Source organism: Tachypleus tridentatus, unplaced genomic scaffold (assembly GCF_004210375.1).
Source record: "Tachypleus tridentatus isolate NWPU-2018 unplaced genomic scaffold, ASM421037v1 Hic_cluster_1, whole genome shotgun sequence".
In the NCBI taxonomy this organism is placed as follows: Eukaryota; Metazoa; Arthropoda; class Merostomata; order Xiphosura; family Limulidae; genus Tachypleus; species Tachypleus tridentatus.
Window position 1 is genome coordinate 18,076,643 of NW_027467777.1, and position 17,289 is coordinate 18,093,931.

Sequence of the window (17,289 nt, forward strand, 5' to 3'; positions counted from 1 at the left end):
TGGTTTCTACACGCACCACAATGTTATAAAAACGGTGATGTAATGTTGGTTTCTACACGCACCACAATGTTATAAAAACGGTGATGTAATGTTGGTTTCTACACGCACCACAATGTTATAAAAACGGTGATGTAATGTTGGTTTCTACACGCACCACAATGTTATAAAACAGTGATGTAATGTTGGTTTCTACACGCACCACAATGTTATAAAAACAGGGATGTAATGTTGGTTTCTACACGCACCACAATGTTATAAAAACAGTGATGTAATGTTGGTTTCTACACGCACCACAATGATATAAAAACAGTGATGTAATGTTGGTTTCTACACGCACCACAATGTTATAAAAACAGTGATGTAATGTTGGTTTCTACACGCACCACAATGTTATAAAAACAGTGATGTAATGTTGGTTTCTACACGCACCACAATGTTATACAAACGGTGATGTAATGTTTGTTTCTACACGCACCACAATGTTATAAAAACATTGATGTAATGTTGGTTTCTACACACACCACAATGTTACAAAAACAGTGATGTAATGTTGGTTTCTACACGCACCACAATGTTATACAAACGGTGATGTAATGTTGGTTTCTACACGCACCACAGTGTAATAAAAACGGTGATGTAATGTTGGTTTCTACACGCACCACAATGTTATACAAACGGTGATGTAATGTTTGTTTCTACACGCACCACAATGTTATAAAAACAGTGATGTAATGTTGGTTTCTACACACACCACAATGTTACAAAAACAGTGATGTAATGTTGGTTTCTACACGCACCACAATGTTATAAAAACGGTGATGTAATGTTGGTTTCTACACGCACCACAGTGTAATAAAAACGGTGATGTAATGTTGGTTTCTACACGCACCATAATGTTATAAAAACGGTGATGTAATGTTGGTTTCTACACGCACCACAATGTTATAAAAACAGTGATGTAATGTTTGTTTCCACACGCACCACAATGTTATAAAAAACGGTGATGTAATGTTGGTTTCTACACGCACCACAATGTTATAAAACAGTGATGTAATGTTGGTTTCTACACGCACCACAATGTTATAAAACAGTGATGTAATGTTGGTTTCTACACGCACCACAATGATATAAAAAACGGTGATGTAATGTTGGTTTCTACACGCACCACAATGTTATAAAAACGGTGATGTAATGTTGGTTTCTACACACACCACAATGTTATAAAAACAGTGATGTAATGTTGGTTCCTACACACACCACAATGTTATAAAAAAGTGATGTAATATTGGTTTCTACACGCACCACAATGTTATAAAAACGGTGATGTAATATTGGTTCCTATACACACCACAATGTTATAAAAACAGTGATGTAATGATGGTTTCTACATGCACCACAATGTTATAAAAACGGTGATGTAATGTTGGTTTCTACACGCACCACAATGTTATAAAAACAGTCATGTGATGTTGGTTTCTACACGCACCACAATGTTATAAAAACGGTGTTGTAATGTTGGTTTCTACACACACCACAATGTTATAAAAACAGTGATGTAATGTTGGTTTCTACACGCACCACAATGTTATAAAAACGGTGATGTAATGTTGGTTTCTACACGCACCACAATGTTATAAAAACGGTGATGTAATGTTGGTTTCTACACGCACCACAATGTTATAAAAACAGTGATGTAATGTTGGTTTCTACACGCACCACAATGTTATAAAAACAGTGATGTAATGTTGGTTTCTACACGCACCACAATGTTATAAAAACAGTGATGTAATGTTGGTTTCTACACGCACCACAATGTTATAAAAACGGTGATGTAATGTTGGTTTCTACACGCACCACAATGTTATAAAAACGGTGATGTAATGTTGGTTTCTACACGCACCACAATGTTATAAAAACAGTGATGTAATGTTGGTTTCTACACGCACCACAATGTTATAAAACGGTGATGTAATGTTGGTTTCTACACGCACCACAATGTTATAAAAACAGTGATGTAATGTTGGTTTCTACACGCACCACAATGTTATAAAAACAGTGATGTAATGTTGGTTTCTACACGCACCACAATGTTATAAAAACAGTGATGTAATGTTGGTTTCTACACGCACCACAATGATACAAAAACGGTGATGTAATGTTGGTTTCTACACGCACCACAATGTTATAAAAACGGTGATGTAATGTTGGTTTCTACACACACCACAATGTTATAAAAACAGTGATGTAATGTTGGTTCCTACACACACCACAATGTTATAAAAAAAGTGATGTAATATTGGTTTCTACACGCACCACAATGTTATAAAAACGGTGATGTAATGTTGGTTCTATACACACCACAATGTTATAAAACAGTGATGTAATGTTGGTTTCTACATGCACCACAATGTTATAAAAACGGTGATGTAATGTTGGTTTCTACACGCACCACAATGTTATAAAAACAGTGATGTAATGTTGGTTTCTACACGCACCACAATGTTATAAAAACGGTGTTGTAATGTTGGTTTCTACACACACCACAATGTTATAAAAACAGTGATGTAATGTTGGTTCCTACACACACCACAATGTTATAAAAACAGTGATGTAATGTTGGTTTCTAAACGCACCACAATGTTATAAAAACGGTGATGTAATGTTGGTTTCTACACGCACCACAATGTTATAAAAACGGTGATGTAATGTTGGTTTCTACACGCACCACAATGTTATAAAAACAGTGATGTAATGTTGGTTTCTACACGCACCACAATGTTATAAAAACAGTGATGTAATGTTGGTTTCTACACGCACCACAATGTTATAAAAACAGTGATGTAATGTTGGTTTCTACACGCACCACAATGTTATAAAAACGGTGTTGTAATGTTGGTTTCTACACGCACACAATGTTATAAAAACGGTGATGTAATGTTGGTTTCTACACGCACCACAATGTTATAAAAACGGTGATGTAATGTTGGTTTCTGCACGCACCACAATGTTATAAAAACAGTGATGTAATGTTGGTTTCTACACGCACCATTTTGTTATAAAAACAGGGATGTAATGTTGGTTTCTACACGCACCACAATGTTATAAAAACAGTGATGTAATGTTGGTTTCTACACGCACCACAATGTTATAAAAACAGTGATGTAATGTTGGTTTCTACACGCACCACAATGTTATAAAAACAGTGATGTAATGTTGGTTCCTACACACACCACAATGTTATAAAAACAGTGATGTAATGTTGGTTTCCACACGCACCACAATGTTATAAAAACAGTGATGTAATGTTGGTTTCTACACACACCACAATGTTATAAAAACAGTGATGTAATGTTGGTTTCTACACGCACCACAATGTTATAAAAACGGTGATGTAATGTTGGTTTCTACACGCACCACAATGATACAAAAACGGTGATGTAATGTTGGTTTCTACACGCACCACAATGTTATAAAAACAGTGATGTAATGTTGGTTTCTACACGCACCACAATGTTATAAAAACAGTGATGTAATGTTGGTTTCTACACGCACCACAATGTTATAAAAACAGTGATGTAATGTTGGTTTCTACACGCACCACAATGTTATAAAAACAGTGATGTAATGTTGGTTTCTACACGCACCACAATGTTATAAAAACAGTGATGTAATGTTGGTTTCTACACGCACCACAATGTTATAAAACGGTGATGTAATGTTGGTTTCTACACGCACCACAATGTTATAAAAACGGTGATGTAATGTTGGTTTCTACACGCACCACAATGTTATAAAACGGTCATGTATGTTGGTTTCTACACGCACCACAATGTTATAAAAACAGTGATGTAATGTTGGTTTCTACACGCACCATTTTGTTATAAAAACAGGGATGTAATGTTGGTTTCTACACGCACCACAATGTTATAAAAACAGTGATGTAATGTCGGTTTCTACACGCACCACAATGTTATAAAAACAGTGATGTAATGTTGGTTTCTACACGCACCACAATGATATAAAAACATTGATGTAATGTTGGTTTCTACACGCACCACAATGTTATAAAAACAGTGATGTAATGTTGGTTTCTACACGCACCACAATGTTATAAAAACAGTGATGTAATGTTGGTTTCTACACGCACCACAATGTTATAAAAACAGTGATGTAATGTTGGTTCCTACACACACCACAATGTTATAAAAACAGTGATGTAATGTTGGTTTCTACACGCACCACAATGTTATAAAAACGGTGATGTAATGTTAGTTTCTACACGCACCACAATGATACAAAAACGGTGATGTAATGTTGGTTTCTACACGCACCACAATGTTATAAAAACAGTGATGTAATGTCGGTTTCTACATGCACCACAATGATATAAAAACATTGATGTAATGTTGGTTTCTACACGCACCACAATGTTATAAAAACAGTGATGTAATGTTGGTTTCTACACGCACCACAATGTTATAAAAACAGTGATGTAATGTTGGTTTCTACACGCACCACAATGTTATAAAAACAGTGATGTAATGTTGGTTTCTACACACACCACAATGTTATAAAAACAGTGATGTAATGTTGGTTCCTACACACACCCCAATGTTATAAAAACAGTGATGTAATATTGGTTTCTAAATGCACCACAATGTTATAAAAACGGTGATGTAATGTTGGTTTCTACATGCACCACAATGTTATAAAAACGGTGATGTAATGTTGGTTTCTACACGCACCACAATGTTATAAAAACAGTGATGTAATGTTGGTTTCTACACGCACCACAATGTTATAAAAACAGTGATGTAATGTTGGTTTCTACACGCACCACAATGTTATAAAAACAGTGATGTAATGTTGGTTTCTACACGCACCACAATGTTATAAAAACGGTGTTGTAATGTTGGTTTCTACACGCACACAATGTTATAAAAACGGTGATGTAATGTTGGTTTCTACACGCACCACAATGTTATAAAAACGGTCATGTATGTTGGTTTCTTCACGCACCACAATGTTATAAAAACAGTGATGTAATGTTGGTTTCTACACGCACCATTTTGTTATAAAAACAGGGATGTAATGTTGGTTTCTACACGCACCACAATGTTATAAAAACAGTGATGTAATGTTGGTTTCTACACGCACCACAATGTTATAAAAACAGTGATGTAATGTTGGTTTCTACACGCACCACAATGTTATAAAAACAGTGATGTAATGTTGGTTCCTACACACACCACAATGTTATAAAAACAGTGATGTAATGTTGGTTTCCACACGCACCACAATGTTATAAAAACAGTGATGTAATGTTGGTTCCTACACACACCACAATGTTATAAAAACAGTGATGTAATGTTGGTTTCCACACGCACCACAATGTTATAAAAACGGTGATGTAATGTTAGTTTCTACACGCACCACAATGATACAAAAACGGTGATGTAATGTTGGTTTCTACACGCACCACAATGTTATAAAAACAGTGATGTAATGTTGGTTTCTACACGCACCACAATGTTATAAAAACAGTGATGTAATGTTGGTTTCTACACGCACCACAATGTTATAAAACGGTGATGTAATGTTGGTTTCTACACGCACCACAATGTTATAAAAACAGTGATGTAATGTTGGTTTCTACACGCACCACAATGTTATAAAAACAGTGATGTAATGTTGGTTTCTACACGCACCACAATGTTATAAAAACGGTGATGTAATGTTGGTTTCTACACGCACCACAATGTTATAAAAACGGTGATGTAATGTTGGTTTCTACACGCACCACAATGTTATAAAAACAGTAATGTAATGTTGGTTTCTACACGCACCACAATGATACAAAAACGGTGATGTAATGTCGGTTTCTACACGCACCACAATGTTATAAAAACAGTAATGTAATGTTGGTTTCTACACGCACCACAATGTTATAAAAACAGTGATGTAATGTTAGTTTCTACACGCACCACAATGTTATAAAAACAGTGATGTAATGTTGGTTTCTACACGCACCACAATGTTATAAAAACAGTGATGTAATGTTGGTTTCTACACGCACCACAATGTTATAAAAACGGTGATGTAATGTTGGTTTCTACACGCACCACAATGTTATAAAAACGGTGATGTAATGTTGGTTTCTACACGCACCACAATGTTATAAAAACGGTGATGTAATGTTGGTTTCTACACGCACCACAATGTTATAAAAACAGTGATGTAATGTTGGTTTCTACACGCACCATTTTGTTATAAAAACAGGGATGTAATGTTGGTTTCTACACGCACCACAATGTTATAAAAACAGTGATGTAATGTTGGTTTCTACACGCACCACAATGTTATAAAACAGTGATGTAATGTCGGTTTCTACACGCACCACAATGATATAAAACATTGATGTAATGTTGGTTTCTACACGCACCACAATGTTATAAAAACAGTGATGTAATGTTGGTTTCTACACGCACCACAATGTGATAAAAACAGTGATGTAATGTTGGTTTCTACACGCACCACAATGTTATAAAAACAGTGATGTAATGTTGGTTCCTACACGCACCACAATGTTATAAAAACAGTGATGTAATGTTGGTTTCTACACGCACCACAATGTTATAAAACGGTGATGTAATGTTGGTTTCTACACGCACCACAATGATATAAAAACGGTGATGTAATGTTGGTTTCTACACGCACCACAATGTTATAAAAACAGTGATGTAATGTCGGTTTCTACATGCACCACAATGATATAAAAACATTGATGTAATGTTGGTTTCTACACGCACCACAATGTTATAAAAACAGTGATGTAATGTTGGTTTCTACACGCACCACAATGTTATAAAAACAGTGATGTAATGTTGGTTTCTACACGCACCACAATGTTATAAAAACAGTGATGTAATGTTGGTTCCTACACACACCACAATGTTATAAAAACAGTGATGTAATGTTGGTTTCCACACGCACCACAATGTTATAAAAACGGTGATGTAATGTTGGTTTCTACACGCACCACAATGATACAAAACGGTGATGTAATGTTGGTTTCTACACGCACCACAATGTTATAAAACAGTGATGTAATGTTGGTTTCTACACGCACCACAATGTTATAAAAACAGTGATGTAATGTTGGTTTCTACACGCACCACAATGTTATAAAAACGGTGATGTAATGTTGGTTTCTACACGCACCACAATGTTATAAAAACAGTGATGTAATGTTGGTTTCTACACGCACCACAATGTTATAAAAACAGTGATGTAATGTTGGTTTCTACACGCACCACAATGTTATAAAAACGGTGATGTAATGTTGGTTTCTACACGTACCACAATGTTATAAAAACGGTGATGTAATGTTGGTTTCTACACGCACCACAATGTTATAAAAACAGTAATGTAATGTTGGTTTCTACACGCACCACAATGATACAAAAACGGTGATGTAATGTCGGTTTCTACACGCACCACAATGTTATAAAAACAGTAATGTAATGTTGGTTTCTACATCCACCACAATGTTATAAAAACGGTGATGTAATATTGGTTTGTACAGCTGTCAGAATAGAATAATATTTCCGGTTTAGTTTGTTTGTTTTATCTAACCGACTATACTAACAACAAAACATACAAGTTTCTCAACCTTAGAATGTTCTAGAATTTACTAAGAAAACAAAAGCTAAAATGTATTCCTTGATTTTCAATACTGTTAGTTCAAACAAAACCATTTTGTTGTCTGGTGTAATTTTAGACGGATGTTCATAATTTTGATTCAAACTAACATCAGATTATTTACTTCGCTCTGACACAGGTTGTTCAGTAGTTTCTTTTTGTTAGTTCTTTTCTCTGACACAGGTTGTTCAGTAGTTTCTTTTTGTTAGTTCTTTTCTTTGACACAGGTTGTTCAGTAGTTTCTTTTTGTTAGTTCTTTTCTCTGACACAGGTTGTTCAGTAGTTTCTTTTTGTTAGTTCTTTTCTTTGACACAGGTTGTTCAGTAGTTTCTTTTTGTTAGTTCTTTTCTCCTGACACAGGTTGTTCAGTAGTTTCTTTTGTTAGTTCTTTTCTTTGACACAGGTTGTTCAGTAGTTTCTTTTTGTTAGTTCTTTTCTCTGACACAGGTTGTTCAGTAGTTTCTTTTTGTTAGTTCTTTTCTTTGACACAGGTTGTTCAGTAGTTTCTTTTTGTTAGTTCTTCGCTCTGACACAGGTTGTTCAGTAGTTTCTTTTTGTTAGTTCTTTTCTCTGACACAGGTTGTTCAGTAGTTTCTTTTTGTTAGTCTTTTCTTTGACACAGGTTGTTCAGTAGTTTCTTTTGTTAGTTCTTTTCTCCGACACAGGTTGTTCAGTAGTTTCTTTTGTTAGTTCTTTCTTTGACACAGGTTGTTCAGTAGTTTCTTTTGTTAGTTCTTCTGCCTGACACAGGTTGTTCAGTAGTTTCTTTTGTTAGTTCTTTTCTCTGACACAGGTTGTTCAGTAGTTTCTTTTGTTAGTTCTTTTCTTTGACACAGGCTGTTCAGTAGTTTCTTTTGTTAGTTCTGTAGGGCTGGTAATAAACTACGCACCCAACAAACACCGAAGATTATGTAACGATTCTAATCAAAATAAAACTGTTTCATGTTACACAACGTGTTTAACACTTTAACGTTCAAATAAAAAAATAAATATTTAACGTAATGAATCTAGACGTCAGTGTCGAATGTGCTGTTTTTCCTGTTTCATCACAATCTTCAATTTTATTAAGTATGTGTGTGTGCTTGTGTGTGTGTGAAACTTTTGTACGGGCGAGAAACAAAGTCACAAGACAGAAGTAAAACTGGGAGGAAAAGGACAGAACTGTTCGAATAGTAAGAACATTTATGAGATAATGTTCAAGTAACTTATGCCCCTGGGGCATGCCCATACAAGGGTCATTGACCTCAGTCATTCACACGGGCAATAAGGAAGAGAATCTAATACAGCTTTTAAAAAAAAAATATAGCTTGTGTTGGCTTTAGATAGCACAGGGCACTGTCTCCTAGTTTAATACCCATATGTAATTTATCTCCGTTGTAGTTCGTTTAGGAGACACTCACACACTACGGTGTCGCTCACTTTGTACTTTTAACATCTTTATTTATTTCGGACTTTTCCACAAAGCTACGGAAGAAATACGTGCGCACAACGGTCCCTAATTTTGATAGGTTAGAGGAAGAGCAGTCAGTGAGCAACATCTTGAACCAATAGTGGAATTAGCCGCCCGTTTTATAGCGTATCCACGTTCCCAAAGTCCATAACCTTTGGACTTACAGTTCAAGCATGATAAAAAATAAGCCACGCCCAACCGAAAATCTTAAATAGTGCTGACCACAAATATGTGATAACGAGAAACCGAAGTTGTTTTTTCTCGCCGATGACTGTTGAAGGATATATCGTATCGGTTTCTACACACATCCCATGGTAACAGTAGAAAGATACATCTTATAAAATCTGCCAAGAAATAAACAACTCGACAAAATCATTTCAGTTCCTGAATATTATGCAGATAATTTGAACTGTTTAAAGTAAAATAATAGCCTGCTCTCACAAATGATGAAGATAATTTGTGTTGTTTAGAAACATGCTGTTCTGCCTGAGGTTGTGATAAATATTTTGTGTTCAATATTATTCTCCATTTTTTAATTTGTACAGATGAAACGACGGATTTCCTGAAGCTTCTGTATACTGTGATAACATTATAAACTTCTATTACATAAGGCTTACCTAGCAGTAAAAATACGAAAGTCCAACAAATTGGACTTTTATAATAAGTCCTTCTCTTTCTTATTTAGGTTTCCTTATAACTCCATGTATTGTAACATCCTGTACAAAAACAGACAACATTAACTAAAATATTGAACATTATGAGCCCCATCTAGTAACAATAATTTAAATTATTCTTTTATTTAAAATACAATTGTACAAAGGAAAACTACACATTCGATAAGAAACAACAAACGTATTTCAACAGAAGAATTTATTTTATTACCAAACAGTAATGAATGTTTCTACCACACCTCAACATCCATCTATTTGGAAATACCAAGTGATACAGATGGCACAGAAATAAAGGAACAACCCCTGGCGTTCTCGTAAAGATTTTAACATGAGAGGTTGTCTTACTCTGTGGCCCCCAGACTCACCCTCAGACCAGAAACTGTGAGTTGACTTTATAATCACATAACCAGCTCTGAATGGCATGTTATGGAAGTAAGTAAATACAGTTTGCTTATTTAAGATTAATTTCTCCAGACACTAACACAGGATCTGGGCTCTTTGGTTGGAGCGTTTACAGTTATTTATGAAGGGTCATTGTTCTTAATGGCTTGTTAAAACTTATCATAACCTGGTCACGTGAATCAACTACAACAACAACCCACACACATATCAGATGAGTACTAAGTTTATTCTCACACGGTTCATGCATGGTTTACCCTTATGTATTGAAATATAATAATTGAATTTCCGTCCATACACGCAACGAGATTAGATAAACAAACAGACCGCGCGTTAGGCTTGAGCCAGGAACTTTAGGCAAACAACTCATGTTTGCGTTCATCGTTAGGTTACAGAAGGAATTCTAAAATATATTTAATATGTTCCACTAAACTATGAATCCGTGATTCAACGGTTTACTTTCCGTTGCCTCAAAATCACTCTCCGTGCTTTGACGTGATGTTGGGGCGTTATAAGTTTCGGTCAATCTTCCTATTCTTTGGTAAAAGAGTAGCCAAAGAGTTGGCGGTGAGTGGTGATGACTAGTTGCCTTCTCTCTAGTTTTACACTGCTAAATTAAGGACAGCTAGTGCAGATAGCCCTCGTGTAGCTTTGCACGAAATTCAAAACAAACAAACAAGCCCTAAGCAGCTTTTCGTCACCCTTCATATCGTGACAGATTGACCTTTAAGTGTCTGTTGCTTGCGAAAGCTAGTTGGACATGTTTCACTGGAGTTTTATTGAATGTTCCGTAAGTCCGTGAAATAACAGAAAAGCGTGGAATTCCAAGTTAAATTCCTTGCTAATTTAATCAATCTTTCTTTGAAATATACTGATTTAAATATATTTTACTGGCTCAGTCAGTTTATAACACGAACTTTCAGCTTAAACTTACTTGGCTAATATTAGTTATTACACACAATCCTTATTTGTTTGTTACTTTAAATCTTTTCTTGGTACAGTAAGATATAATTCCATAAACTAACATACGGACAGAATCAGTTGTTTTTCTTCTGTGAGTAGGTCAAACAGAACCTTTAACGTCATAGTATGTTTAGAAAATAACTGAGCATTATTATTTAAACAACTGGTTGATTTCTCTAGTATGGAAATATTTATAACCTCCAAGAAACATCGTTGCGTCTCGTTTCGTTGTAAGCATCCAGTTAGGCCTAGGGATTTTTAAAAACAACATGTATATTTCCATTCAAAGCACCAGCTTTGAACGTCCATCAGAGGAAAGTACCTGAATTTTTTTAGTTTTAGAAGTAGATAACATACAAACTGTGACACGCCCAGATAGATGAACATGTAATTCATGAGTAACGCGCTGGAACTATTTGACCAGTTTGTTTGTTTTTCTGTAATTTAGCGCAAAGCTACAGGAGGGCTATATGCGCTATCAATCCCTAATTTAAACTAAAGGTAAGGCAGCTACTCATCATAACCCACCGCCAACTCTTGGGCTACTCTTTGACAGATTGACCGTCTGAAGGTACTAGCATGTTTGGTGTGATAGGAATTCAAACCCTCGGATTACGAGTCAAGCGCCCTAACTAACCTGGCCATGCCGGACCTGCCGGAAAAGAAACGAACTTGTATTTTGTGTCTTCTGGTGATACTTGATTTGTGTATTTACTTCTTGTTGACAAAAACCCCACTTGGAATAAAAATGTATCTCAGAACGGCTGGTATTGGTATTAACACTTTTATTGATAAGGAGAAAACAACGTTCCATCACATACATGTTATGTATTTACTGCCACCCAACGAGACAGAGATGAGTCATCTACGGACTTACACCGCTAATTCTGGGGCTTGATTACCCGTAAGCATAATGGATACCTCAGTTTAGGTTTCCTCTACAAATACAACTTATTCAACATGCGCACGTATATAAATAAATTTGTGAAACCATTAATTTATCACATAAGTTTTGTGTCACTACACATACGGATAAAATCCGTTCACGTGTTTGTTTGAAGAAAAGCGCAAAGCTGCACGATGGGCTACAGGTACTCTGCCCACCACGGGTATCGAAACTCGGTTTCTAACGTTGTACGTCCACAGACAAACACCGCTGTGCCACTGGAGGTGGGAAAATTATCTCAAATTTAATACAATTCACCTTTATGTGTCATGGATATAAAAAACAAACTTAATCGTTGTCTCAAAATGTATCGAGAATTCTAATCAAAACACCTGTGTTTGAGATTAAAGTAATCTTATTAACAAGTTAAAACAGTAGATTCATTATTTTATAACAGCTACAGAACTAAGCGAATAGAAACGATCGTTTGATATTAAACAACAATTTCAAGAAATAAATCCCGAACGCACCAAGCATGCTCGCCCTCCCAGCCGTGGGGCGTTATAATGGCACGGTCAATCCCTCTATTCGTTGGTAAAAGAGTAGCCCAAGAGTTGGCGGTGGGTAGTGGTGAATAGCTGCCTTCCCTCTAGTCTTACACTGCTAAATTAGGGACGGCTAGCACAGATAGCCCTCGTGTATCTTTGCGCGAAATTGAAAAACAAACAAAACAACAACAACAAGGAATAAAAATCCATTAACAAACGACAAATTTCATTTGTGTACAGAAAAACCAGATTTTGTCCTTAAGAACTGAGTGCTTTGAAACATACACAAGGCGGAACCAGAGCAGTTTAAAGTGATATTTGGTAAATTTTCGCTTAAAAAAGAAACAACTATTACTGTTCATTATGGCTCGTCTTTAAATATGTTATTTTACTATCTACGGGCTTGAGTCCGTTTTACTTGACCATACAATAACCTAAATGAATTTAATGTGTAAATAAATACTATCATGACATTTCGTGGAGTTAATTATTCAATATTATAAAGCGGACCACCTGTATAATAACTAACTGCACGTGTATGTTTAAGATTTCTTTAACAATGCTATTTTATTGTTCAGGTAATTAGTTTCATATTTTTTGACGTGTATACTACGCACGCCATCTATAGGAGAAATATGTGAAAACCAACATCTATTGTTCACAACTGCAGCGTTTCCAAAATTTTTTTGGGTTTTTTTTTTTGTCATTTACACCCACTACCCCTTACATAAATATGTTTTTTTTTCGCGCGACCCTTTTTAAACGAGTTAAATGACAAGATGTGATATGCGGATACTCATTAAAATGCTATATCTTTTGTAGTAATTAATAACTTTGGTATTAATAAAACTATATTTAAACGTAATTTTTAATCGCTCGCGCCACTGAAGGACGTGCCCCAAACTTTAGTGAAACGCTGTAGAATAGTGTACTACGCAAGCCACCTATAGGAGAAATGCATAAACACAAACACATTATTTGCCATAATATACCATCCTTCTCATCTGGACAAAATATACCAATACTGAGTAACTAAAGTAGGGTCACGCTCATGGACCAGAGTAGTCTTGTGGTTGGTACATCTGAACTGTGTATCAGTGGGTTCATGGTTCACGTCCCGTTGTCGCAAATCCCTTTGGGATGGTGCGAGTTCTTTAAAAGCATCAATTAAAACCACGTTTTCGTTCGTACAGGACTAGCACAATTTGTTTTGTTTTTTTTTTAATTTCGCGCAAAGCTACACTAAGGCTATCTGCGCTAGCCGTTTAAGACTAGAGGGAAGGCAACTAGTCATTATCGCCCACCGCCAACTCTTGGGCTACTCTTTTACCAACGAATAGTGAGATTGACCGTCACATTATAACGCCCCCACGGCTGAAATGGCAAGCATTTTTAGTGTGACGGGGATTCAAACCCGCGACCCTCGGATTATGAGTTCAGTGCCTTATCCACCTAACAGCACAATTTGACGAAGTTTCTACGTCATCCTAATCTGTATGTTCAGAATTAGTCCGACGTGACTCAGAGCGAAACTTTCGTGTAAAACAAATGCAGTGTGAGTAGGTGTGGCTTATCTGGGTTCCTAAAAAAAATAAAAAATCACCAGATGACAAAATAAAAATTATATACCGGGTATAATTAATTGTGAGCTTAACAAGAATTATACGAAGAAAGTTATATTAATGAGCATTCTGTGAAATTAGAAGTCAAAGGAGAGATGCATTTACACAAATATAACAATACTGTTTGTTTCTTTGGACGTTTTTACCAACAATACTGTTTGTTTCTTTGGACGTTTTTACCAACAATACTGTTTGTTTCTTTGGACGTTTTACCAACAATACTGTTTGTTTCTTTGGACGTTTTACCAACAATACTGTTTGTTTCTTTTGACGTTTTTTACCAACAATACTGTTTGTTTCTTTGGACGTTTTACCAACAATACTGTTTTTTTTTGGACGTTTTACCAACAATACTGTTTGTTTCTTTTGGACGTTTTACCAACAATACTGTTTGTTTCTTTGACGTTTTACCAACAATACTGTTTGTTTTGGACGTTTTAACCAACAATACTGTTTGTTTCTTTTGGACGTTTTACCAACAATACTGTTTGTTTCTTTGGACGTTTTACCAACAATACTGTTTGTTTCTTTGGACGTTTTACCAAGAATACGTTTGTTTGTTTCTTTGGACGTTTTACCAACAATACTATTTGTTTCTTTGGACGTTTTTACCAACAATACTGTTTGTTTCTTTGGACTTTTTACCAACAATACTGTTTGTTTCTTTGGACTTTTTACCACTACTTCGTCCCATTTAGGTGGATCCTTACCAATTCTGGCATAAATGTTTGTTGGGTCCAAAGATAGTGCAAACACGCGGTTTCACGTTTTGTGTTTTCAAGTTTTTTGTGGGTGTTTTTTACAACTACATACATTCGTGCCCTAAGATAACCTTTCTTTAATAATGAATTTACATAACTTCTGTCCAGGGAACGGATATTCCAGCTGGTGTGTAATAAAATCTCAACTGTATCATGCCTGTCGTATTTCAATGCCGACGAGGCCTTTTGCTTAATACTCATCCGGCCATATGGGAGTCTACAAATATAGCAGGCATGGGCAGGGGGTTAAGGCACTCGATTCGTAATCTGAGGGTCGTGGATTCGAATACCCGTCACACCAAACATTCTCGCCCTTTCAGCCGTGAGGGCGTTATAATGTTTCGGTCATTCCCACTATTCGTTAGTAAAAGAGTAGCCCAAGAGTTGGCGATCGGCGGTGATGACAAGCTGTCTTCCCTCTAGTCTTACACTGCTAAATTAGGGACGGCTAGCGCAGATAGCCCTCGTGTCGCTTTGCGCGAAATTCAAAACAAACCAAAACCAAACAAACATAGTAATGGTCTGGACGCCATCTATATCACCGATAGCATGAAGTGTAATGATACTTTGGTTACGTTTATCATGTTGGTAACAGTGGAAGTTCCACTTGTATGTCCAATGTAAGCACAGCACTCGACATACATTTTACCAAACAGTTACATTAAACAGTTACAGACTGTACTCCTCGAATGAAATCCACATTTTTAGTTCAAATAAAGTTGAGTATAAATTATATAATTATAGAAAATAATAGTTTAACAATATATGTACAACAATAAAGTGGTTGTTAATTAAACACAAAGGTGGACAATAAGCTATCTGTTAACTGCTGAAGATAAACCCAACTCTAGCGTTGCGTGTCCTGCAAACGACCGCATAACAACAGAAACTAGTCGATTTTATAGCTCGTCGTATCCCCTGCTGGTACAACGGTAAGTCTTCGGATTTACTACTCTAAAATTAGAAGTTCGATCCCCCTCGGTGGACTCAGCAGATGGCCCAATGAGGCTTTACTATAAGAAAAAACACACACACACACACAGGTCTTTGGACATTACTTAAAATAATACAGTTTAACTGTAGTGATCCGATGCTTTGAACCCGGTAGGGACTCAACTAGAACAATGAAACCCTAGAAACCACCAGTCATAACTTACCTGTGGTAAAGAGAACGACCGCCTTCAGACAGCTGTACTCGGCGGCGTCAACGTGAAGAGCCTTCAACTTCTCCACTTGTTCCTGGAATATTCGGATGTGGTCCATGAACGCTACCACGTGGTCCGCGGCCATAGGTGAAGCGTGTAGTCCAGCGGCAGCCAGTAAAGGCGCCACGTAAGGGCATGGAGCACTGAGACGCGTTCAACACGAAGAGCTCACTCCAGACGAGTCGGAGGAGAGCTACCTGATCGGTTATTTGAGATCGGGAAAAACGGAATGTTTCTCGCCCACTCTACAGCACTGAACAGCAGGCGAGCGGCTAGTTCACAAATATTATCAATACTCATGATGTTGTTGGACTGCATGCACTGACCGTACCGAGAAGGCTCGTAAGGTTCTGCTCTCAGGAGGAGAGAGATAAAACTGGACAGGTAAGAATGACCGTTCACAGAGTCTCCATTGGTCAGAGCCATCTGTCCAGGAAGAGCACGTTGTGTTGACGGAAGCCGTCCTCGTTGAACAGCTGAAAAAAGTGTTATGTTCGGTAAGTAACAAAAATGAGTCCAAGTTAGAGCACAAAAATTTTTAAAAATAAAATGCAGCTACGAACAGCATCACAACACCAGCTAACCACCATTAAACAAACTTCACTGTTGTTACAGCGAACTTTCAATAATAACAGCATAATCTTTAAACTCGTATCTTTCAACAGCACACATTAACATTTAATAAGAAGAAATCAAAACATACAACTTTCAGCAGCATCACAACAATACGTGTTGAACATTGTTAAACATACAACTTTCAGCAGCATCACAACACTACGTGTTGAACATTGTTAAACACACAACTTTCAGCAGCATCACAACAATACGTGTTGAACATTGTTAAACATACAACTTTTAGCAATATGTGTTGAACATTGTTAAACATACAACTTTTAGCAATATGTGTTGAACATTGTTAAACACAACAACTTTCAGCAGCATCAACAACAATACGTTAGTTGAACATTGTTAAACATACAACTTTCAGCAGCATCACAACAATACGTGTTGAACATTGTTAAACACACAACTTTCAGCAGCATCACAACAATACGTGTTGAACATTGTTAAACATACAACTTT

At 36.5% G+C, this 17,289-nt stretch overlaps 1 pseudogene across 1 annotated transcript in view; it reads right to left on the reverse strand.

Annotated features, from left to right (window-relative positions):
• Window positions 1–17,289, reverse strand: part of LOC143241696 (nuclear receptor subfamily 2 group F member 1-A-like) — a 54,470-nt pseudogene that overhangs the window by 29,324 nt on the left and 7,857 nt on the right. Inside the window, exon 2 of the transcript XR_013022261.1 lies at window positions 16,159–16,761. The product of XR_013022261.1 is annotated as a nuclear receptor subfamily 2 group F member 1-A-like (transcript). The remainder of the gene's footprint in view (window positions 1–16,158; window positions 16,762–17,289) is intronic.